This window comes from Petaurus breviceps, unplaced genomic scaffold (genome assembly GCF_028583685.1).
Source record: "Petaurus breviceps papuanus isolate PSGF00001 unplaced genomic scaffold, PetGlider_PUasm1.0 184, whole genome shotgun sequence".
Classification (NCBI taxonomy): domain Eukaryota; kingdom Metazoa; phylum Chordata; class Mammalia; order Diprotodontia; family Petauridae; genus Petaurus; species Petaurus breviceps.
The window spans coordinates 16,210,475-16,219,987 of NW_027185793.1; positions in this window are offsets into that span (position 1 = coordinate 16,210,475).

Consider the following 9,513-nt stretch of genomic DNA (forward strand, 5'->3'; position numbering starts at 1 on the left):
CTGCCCTCATGAATCCTTCAGTACCCTATCTCTGGGTTGACTCCTTGGCTGCCTCCATGAATCCTTCAGGATCCTATCTCTGGGTTAATTCCTTAGCCTATTATCCACACACTGAGTCTCGGTTACCCTTGGTTCCCAGACATCAATCTTGTCAAGCATGACATTGATGGGTGGCAGACTGGGCACTTCCAGTCAGCCCTTGACCACTAGCTGACTTAGTGATGTTTCAAGACTAAAACCACACCTCCAGGTAGCCCCACCTTGGGTTTTTTCCCAGTGAATTATGGGTAATATGCCTGTGCAATTACATTAAAAGTGCATGTCCCTTTAAACACTGGCCCCACCTTAACTCCTCCCTAATTCCACTCTTAATCACCTAGTTAGCATAATTGGCACGGGTTCTACTATGGATTATTTTACAAAAATCTTAATTCTACCCCTTTAAGGTTGCAGGCTCCCTAAAGGACTCTTGCCCTCTGTAAAGCATACAATAAACTTTTACAACTCTGACTCCAAGTTGGCCTGGGTTGGATTCTTTCCAGACTGAATCGCAGGCTTTCTGGTCTTACATAAAGATCAGAGTTCCTGCTGAACCTATTAGCCATCCCTCATCAATATTATTACTGACGGTCTGCAAGACCCTCATCTATAAATTGAAAGAATGAATGCAGAACATGCATCCAGTAGTCATTATAAAGCCACAGGTGCTCGTACTACACAATACTTACATGAAGTATCCCAGTATAGTGGGTGGAGAACAGCCAGGGAACCAAGAAGACCTATCTGTGGTCAAGTTCCACCTCTAACACCTCTAGACAACTCTAAGACCATAAACTTTAGAGAAGGTACTGACCAGCATTTGGTATAAGGAATTTCTTCAATTTCTTTATCTGGGAGTTCTGTATACTAGTGAAATCACAGGTTCCATCCATGTCCTTATATATGTGACTTATGTAGTCTAAATGGTTGCCATGTGTTTGTTGTGGCAACTACTCTGAACAGCTTGCTTTATGAACTTCAAGATGTGCTTTGTGATTTCTCATCTCTGTCCTTTGCTCACATGATTACCCTGTTACTTGGAATTTCTTTCCTCTCCCCCTTATCTTAATATCACAAATCTAGAGCTGGAAGAGACCTGAGAAGTTGTATAGTCTTAACTTCTTATTTACCTATGAGTAAATCGAGGTCCCAAAAGGTTAAGTGATTTTCTCCAAGCCATAAGGTTCCATAATAAGTACCTCTTCTTTTTCTTTACCTTTTTGGAGTGGGGAAGGCAGGACAATTGGAGCTAAGTAACTTGCCTAAGGTCACACAACTAGTAAGTGTTAAGTGTCTGAGGTCAAATTTGAACCTGGGGTTCAAATACCTCCTGACTCCAGGGCTGGTGCTCTATTTACTGAGCCACCTAGCCACCCCTATTCTTAAAAGCCTGACTCAAATGTCACTTCTTTCAAGAAGCCTATCCTAACTCCTAGAGTATCTGATTGAAACCTTTTTAGTGCAACAAGGAAAAGAATTTTGTGCATTTAAACTTTATATCCATCTCCTCTTCTTACCTAGGGCCTAACATAATGCTCTGTGCATAGCAAGCATTAATAACTTTAATTTGACTAGATGATCTCTAAAGTTCCTTGAAGTTTTAATATTCTGTGATTCTGACCTAAATATGTTCCATTCTAGCTCATTGTGGTCACTCAATGAATATGCATCAAAAAAAAAATCTCAGGCATGAATCCCCAATAAAACAGAAAAGTTATACTTAGAGTCCATAGGATCCCCATAGTAGCTAGAGAACAACAGGCCCCAAATTGGCATTTTCTGTGGATATGAATTATGTCCCACAGAAACTGTTCTCTGGAGATTTGGGTTGGACAGGCAAAAGTGTGCCTGGGACACAAGAAGGCCCCTAAGCCAGACAAAGTGATGATATTGACGGAGCCTAAGGGGGTAGTTACAAAGGCAGGGAATACCTTAATAGAGGCAAAGTCAGATATTATCTGACAGGGAGGTATACAAACTTTCGCTGTGATTTTTGAGGGGAGCAGATGAGAAGACTCCTATATACATTTTCTTTCTAATACCGTCTAGTGCAAAGGAGATAAGCCTATTGAGTTCCTCCAGGTCAAACAACAAATATAGAGACTGATGCTGGAAAACGAATGCTGGAAAAATTATACTTCAGAGATTGTACCCTTCTATATCTGATGTCATCAAATTTATGCATACAATATAGTTAGTTATAGAAATAATTATATAAATTAATAAGCATTGACTTTTGAACTGAAAAGGAAAGGTGTGTGTGGGTGTGGGTGTGTGCATACTCACAGTGCATCTGAATTTCATGTAATAGTTTTGTCCTATACTGTGTTTGGGCAGCTAGGTGGTGCAGCGGATAGAATGTGGGACCTGGAGTCAAGAAGGTTCTTCCTGAGATCAAATCTGGCCTCAGACACTTACTAGCTTTGTGTAACCCTGGGCAAATCATTTCACCCTGTTTGCCAGTTTCCTTATCTGTAAAATGGACCAGAGAAGGTAAATGGCAAACCACTCCAGTATCCATAACAAAAAAAACCCTTGTATGGGTCAGAAGACTACTCACCCAAAATGACTCAGAGACTTCTCAAAGTAGAAGCAAAAACTTTATTACTATCTTTCTCGAGAACGGGTGTCCCCAAATCCAACAAGAAAGTCAGAAGGGAGGAGAGCACTACAGAAGGCAAAAGCAAGATTATATAGCCCTAAGGTGGGAATTTCACATCCTCTCCACTGTCCCACCTTATTATTGGTTGGTAAGGCAAGCTCACAGCCTTCTTATTAATGCCAACCAATCAGCACAAAGCCCTCTACATTCATTAACCTAATTATTACTAATGAGGCTCTAATTTTGTTACATAACATACATAACCCATGAGGTCCACTACGCAAGTGCAGTAACAGCCTCAGAATACTGAACCCCCTTCAGTCGAACCTAGATGTGTCCTTATCTGGGCCTCATTGTTCCAAGGCCGTTGTCTGCTTTCTGATTGGTCAAATCTACCTGCTGCTGCCAGCTCCTTTTATTCAACATTGTTTCATTTTTAGTATTATCTAGGAGTTCTCTGGGAACTTGGAACTCAACTTCTTCACAAGGCTACTGTCTGGTACTTTTTATCAGTAGTCTTGTTTCAGCAGTTTTTTTTTTCCATTTTTCAAATGCTTTATTAACTTCTGATTTACATCATTCATTTCCACCGGATTTTGAGTTACAAATTTTCTCCCCATTTTTCCCCTACTCACCGACCCAAAATACCACCCCCACAGGATATCCCCTCCTCCAATCTGCTCTCTCCCATATTTAACCCTTTTGACTTTTCCAGTAGGGCATGGTGGATCTCTATGCCCCAGTGCCTGTATATCTTATTTCCCAATTACATGTAAAATAGTATTAATAATAGTGTGTATATATATATATATGAATATTTGGTTTTAAAACCTTGAATTCCTGATTCATTCCATTCCTTCCTTGTCACCCACCCTTACTGGGAAGATAAGCAGTTCAGTACAGGTTGTACATGTGTGGCTAATGCAAAACAATAACATAGTAGATATATTGTAAAACACTGACTATATTTCCCTCCCTCCTATCCCACCTCCCACTTGTTCTATTCTCTACTTTGATCCTGTCCCTTTTCAAAAGTGGGTGCTTCCAACTTCCCTCCCCCCCAGCCTGCCCTCCCTTCCATCATGCCCCTTCTTATCCCCTTCCCCCCTACTCTCCTGGAGGGTGAGCTACCCTATTTAGTGTGTATTTCATTTCCTCCCCAAGCCAAATTCAATGGGAACAAGGTTGACGCATTCCCTTTTGCCTTCCCATTCTTCCCCTCCATTATAACCATTTTCCCTTGCCTCTTCCATATGAGATAGTCTACCCCATTCTGTCTCTCCCCATCTCCTCTCATTATATTCCTCTCTCACCTCTTCATTTCACCTTTTAAGTATCATCCCTTCCTGTTAAATTGGTCCTGTGCCCTTTATCTATGTATACCTGTAAACATATATACACACATTCACATATGTATTCATATGACCATATACCCTCATATATAGACATATATATATACATATACATATATATATATATATTTCTATTCCCTTCAACTACTGAGAAAAGTTTCATCAGTTACAATTATTGTTTTTCCATGTAGGAATGTTAATAGTTCAACTTTGATAAGTTCCTTATGATTTCTTTTCCTTGTTTACCTTCTCATGCTTCTCTTGCTTCTTGTATCTGAATGTCAAATTTTCTGTTCAACTCTGGTTTTTTCAGCAAGAATGCTCGAAAGTCCTCTATTCCACTGAATGACCATGTTTTCCCCTGAAACATGATACTCAGTTTTGCTGGGTAGGTGATTCTTGGTTTTAATCCCAGGTCCTTTGACCTCCAGAATATCATATTCCAAACCCTTCGAGAGCTCAGTGTAGAAGCTGCCAGATCCTGAGTTATCCTGATTGTGTTTCCACAATATTCAAATTGTTTCTTCCTGGCTGCTTGTAATATTCTCTCCTTGATCTGGGGATTTCAGAACCTGGCTATAATATTCCTAGGAGTTTTCTTTTTGGGATCTTTTTCAGGAGGTGATCAGTGGATTCTTTCGACCTCTGTTTTGCCCTCTGATTCTAAATCATCAGGGCAGTTTTCCTTGAGAATTTCTTGGAAGATGATTTCTAGGTTCTTTCTTTGATCATGGCTTTCAGGTCATCCAATAATTTTTAAATTATTTCTCCTGGATCTATTTTCCAGGTCAGTGGTTTTTCCCATGAGATATTTCACATTGCCTTCTATTCTTTCATTTGTTTGGATCTGTTTAACAGCATCTTGATTTCTCATAAAGTCATTAGCTTCCATTTGCTCCAATCTAATTCTGAAGGAATGATTTTCCTCACTGAACTTTTGAGATTCTTTTTCCATCTGGCAAATTTGGCTTTTTAAGGCATTCTTCTCCTCATTGCCTTTTTGAGCCTCTTTTGCCATTTGAGTTAGTCTATTTTTTAAGGTGTTATTTTCCTCAGTCACACTGTTGACTCTCATTTTGTAATTTTCATGCATTGTTCTCATTTCTCTTCCCAATTTTTCCTCCACTTCTCTTATCTGCTTCTCAAGGTCCTCTCTGGCCTGTAACCAGCTCATATTTTCCTTTGAAGCTTTTGGTGCAGGAGTTCTGACTTCACTGTCTTCCTCCTGTTCCATGCTTTGTTCCTTTTTGTCCCCAAAATAAGAGTCTAATGTTGGAATCTTCTGTCTGCTTTGTTTCCTTTGCCTGGTCATATCGCCCCTCAGTCACTTGACCCAGGGGCTTTTTGCCACAGTAGGACTCTGCCACCAGACAGGGGAGCTTTTGTCCCAAATGCTGGGGTTTTCTCAGTTGCCAGAGAGGCCTCCATACACTCCGGCAAGCTGGACACATACCTTAGAACCTCTACCCTAGACTGCAATCCAGATCCAAGCAGGTTAAAGCAAGAGTGATTACCCCTCGGACTGGTCATTTGGTCCCCCTACACTCTGCTGGCCAGGAGCTAAAGCTGCCACTTGGTGCTGGCTGGCTTTGCCAGCTTCTCAGCGGCTTCTCACCCTGGGGGCAAAAGCCGATGCACTCCCACTTACTGGGTCCCAAAGTCCAAACTGCACTGACCTCTCACTTTGTCCTTTGCATCTATGTGTTGATAAATCTCAGTGTTTTGTTGTCTATTGTACCTGCTAAAACTGTTGTGCGCTCTAGAACCCCAAGCATGTGAAGACTTCCCCTGGTAGAACCGGCGGATGAGAACAATTTGTTCTAATAATCATGTAGAGTGCTTAAAGCTTGGTCAGCCATCAAGGATGACAAAGTCATCTACTGCACTTTTGTTTGGCTCTGGAACTTTGATGACTGTAGAAGAGAGAGTGAGGCTGATGACTTTGTGCAACTCTGCCTCATTTAAATGCAGTTCAAGATATCACCCTGTGATTACATTGGTCTCTTGGAAAACAAAGGACAAACAATACCTGCTGAAACTACAGTAGTTGATTATTGCAGAAGCATTTCATTTCTCTCTCTTTTTTTATTGAAAGTGCTCAAGACAGCAGTTGGAGGACAACGAGGTGGGAGGGAAAGAAAGGGAGGGACTGAGGGACCCAAAGAGTGAAGGTCCTGGGAGCCTAGAGAGGGAGATGCCACCAGCACCACCGCAGAGTAGTCGGGAAGCCCTGGAGGTTGCCCTTGCACCCGGGTCCAGTCATCCTCTGTCCCCTCCTCTCTCCCTTGGGTCCCAAGAGCCATGGGTAGCTTGGGGCAACACTTCCAGAGGTTCCTGGTGCAGAAAACCTTGTCACCGATGTCCTGGGAAAACTGGAGATCTCCGATATCAAAAATACTGCTTGGCTGCAGGTTCCATTACCTTTTTGGCTTTCTATCTCATATTTGGCTGTGGTGCCTCTTTACTCCGCAATCTCATCAGATTCATCTACCCAGCATATGCCTCCATCAAAGCCACTGAAAGTCCCAACAAAGATGATGATACCATTTGACCAACCTACTGGGTGGTATATAGCATATTTGGCCTGGCTGAGTTTCTCTCTGACATCTTCCTTTTCTGGTTCCCCTTCTATTACACAGAGAAGTGTGCCTTCTTTCTATGGTACATGCTTCTACAATGATGCTCTAGACAGTGAATCTCAAGTTACCATCATTTTCCAATTTTTTTTTTTGGAGGGGGGAAGGCAGGGCAATTCGGGTTAAATGACTTGCCCAAGGTCATGTGGCTAGTAAGTGTTAAATGTCTGAGGTCAATTTGAACTCAGGTCTTCCTGACTCCAGGGCCAGTGCTCTATTCACTGCACCACCTAGACACCCTCCAACCTTTTTTAAAACAAATATTTGTGTAAAATACCTTTAAAGCCTATGACAGGACTTGGAGGTGGTAATTTGAGTGATAAAGAACACCTTTACCTGGGATACATTGAAATGAGATTGAAATTTCCCAAGGAAGTTGTTGGCAATAGGAAAGTGGATACTGGCTTTCCAGTGGACATTCGAGACACTGATACTCAATGAATATCAACACTTCTTGGAACTAACTCTGGACTTCAAAATTCTAGCAGGATACTGCAAGCAACAAGCTGAGCCCAATACTTGCACACTTTGGCCATCCATGAAAATTGTGCAGAGGCTTACAGAAGATGGATGCAAGAGGTTCCAATGGACATCATGGGAGCCCTAACCATCTACTCTCTGTGCTGGATTCTGAGGTATTTGACTTTGGGGACTTCTCAGTACTTCAAGAGTAGAATAGGTTGAGGCTAGAACCCAGCAAGTGAACAAGTATATTCTTATTGCATGAATGGGATGTGGGATGTGCTTGAGGGGCAACTCACAGAATCTAGTTTACTGATTCCCAACTATTCAGCTATTCATAGAAAGATCTAGGAGAATTCTTTTTTTTTTTTGCTTTTTTTTGGAGGGGGAGGGCAGGGCAATTGGGGTTAAATGACTTGCCCAAGGTCACACAGCTAGTAAGTGTTAAGTGTCTGAGGCTGAATTTGAACTCAGGTCCTCCTGACAGCAGGGTCGGTAAGCAGTTTTTGATCTTGGACTTGCACAGTGGATGCTACCAGATTTATATGTCTGAGGAAAAAAAAAAATAGTGCTTTCCTCTGTCCAAGCACTTACATGTTCACTGACTGTTGGAAAGCTAACCCATATAAAGTAATTGAGAGACTGGGCAACTTGCCTGTTTACAAAATAGCCCCAGAAAATAGAAGGGGGCCTATTAGGACTATTTGCCACCTATTTCCCAAAATAGATTTAGTCAGACTTTCTAATAAGCAGGTGGAGAGTACTGATAGACATCCACCTAGAAAGAGACTGAGAAAAAGAGACTGTCCATCCACTATACAAAGACTTTCTGACCTAGAGATGGGCACAGAAAATGATGCATCCAATGAAGGAAACTGTACTATTATTTTTTTTTTTTTGGCCTTTTGGAGGGCAATTGGGGTTAAGTAACTTGCCTAAGGTTACACGGCTAGTTTTTTTTTTTTTTTGTGTGTGTGTGGGTGTTTAGTGTCTGAGGCCAGAACTGAGGCTCGGAACCTCCTGACTCCAGGGCCAGCTCTTTACTCACTGAGCCACCTAGCCACCCCAGGAAACTGTACTATTGCAGTATAGGAGAATTGAACCCAGAGGCAACCCCTTTCTTGCCTAAAATTGCTATAGAGATTTATGGGGTAGAGATTCAACCCACAGAGCTTGAAAATACTGATACCAAAACAAACAAACAAAAATACTGATAGCTATTGTGGAATGGTTATTAGCCTGGGTATAGATGCATAAATCTATAGTGATCCTGATAGTCAGCCCATACCAACTACTAGTTCTTGTTTAGGAGCAGAAAGATCAGTGAGAAGATTATTAGGCCTATTAAACTAGTCGCTAGGCTAAGGTAAACCTGAAGATATAGTTATACATCTCTCTAGGCAACATACTAGAGATTGCCCATGTGAAAAGTGCTTTGCATGTAATTGCATATGTTTACTGCTGTAATGTGAAGTACTGCATGTTTAAGTGTGTTTATTTTCTATTTTTCTATTATGCTCATTTGGTGTTAGGTTCATGCTATAGCAAGATCTGTTCATTGTTTTGTTACTGTTTATAGTGAAGTTGAATTTTATATATAGGCCTATTGATGTTGTATGTAGCAATCTTGCTTTGTTAGTTAACCATGCTCAATATTTTTAATTGATTGCTGTGTACAATGAATATTTACATACTTTCAAAATGTGTATGTGTTGTGTCCTATATGTAGTAAGGAGTGTTTTCACTATAATATCTTCCCAGGTGATGTACTACATAGTGCCATGTCTATTGCATATATATTTAATGTGCATTTGTTTCAGTTTCAATAGTGTGGTTACCTGGGAAGACAGGAAAATCAACTTTGTTATTTTAATGTGGTGATGCTTATGTTTATATTGTTTACTTACAAGTTTTGGACTTGCCCTCATTGATTTTGTAAGGGACCTAAAGGTGTTTTGGTCTAGGGGAGGAATGTAATCCTATTCCCAAAGCCCATCAATATGGGACTCTCTCCTTATTTGTGGAGCTCAATGTCTGTTTGAGAACTGGGTTAGGGGATGGAGTTGAGAGCAGGAAAGAGGGGAGCTCTTCAGTTCTCTTCAAGCTTGAGTTTCTTCAGGTCTCTTCAAGTCTCTTCAGGCACTTCTGGTCTCCAGCTTTAAGCCAGAAGATAGACAAGGCCAACTGCACTTCAGGCTGCTGAAGGAAAAGACTCTGGGAAGACATGAGATGAACTAATATTTTCTATCATGTCTTTATCCCCAGCTTACTACATTAGAGGTTTCATTGAACTCCTTAGATGAGATATAGGACTCTTAGTTGAACTGAATTACCTCACTCCCAATGGGAGAGTTCTTTTTCTCTGTATTGTCTGGTATATATTCTCTCTCTCTCTCTCTCTCTCTCTCTCTCTCTCTCTCTC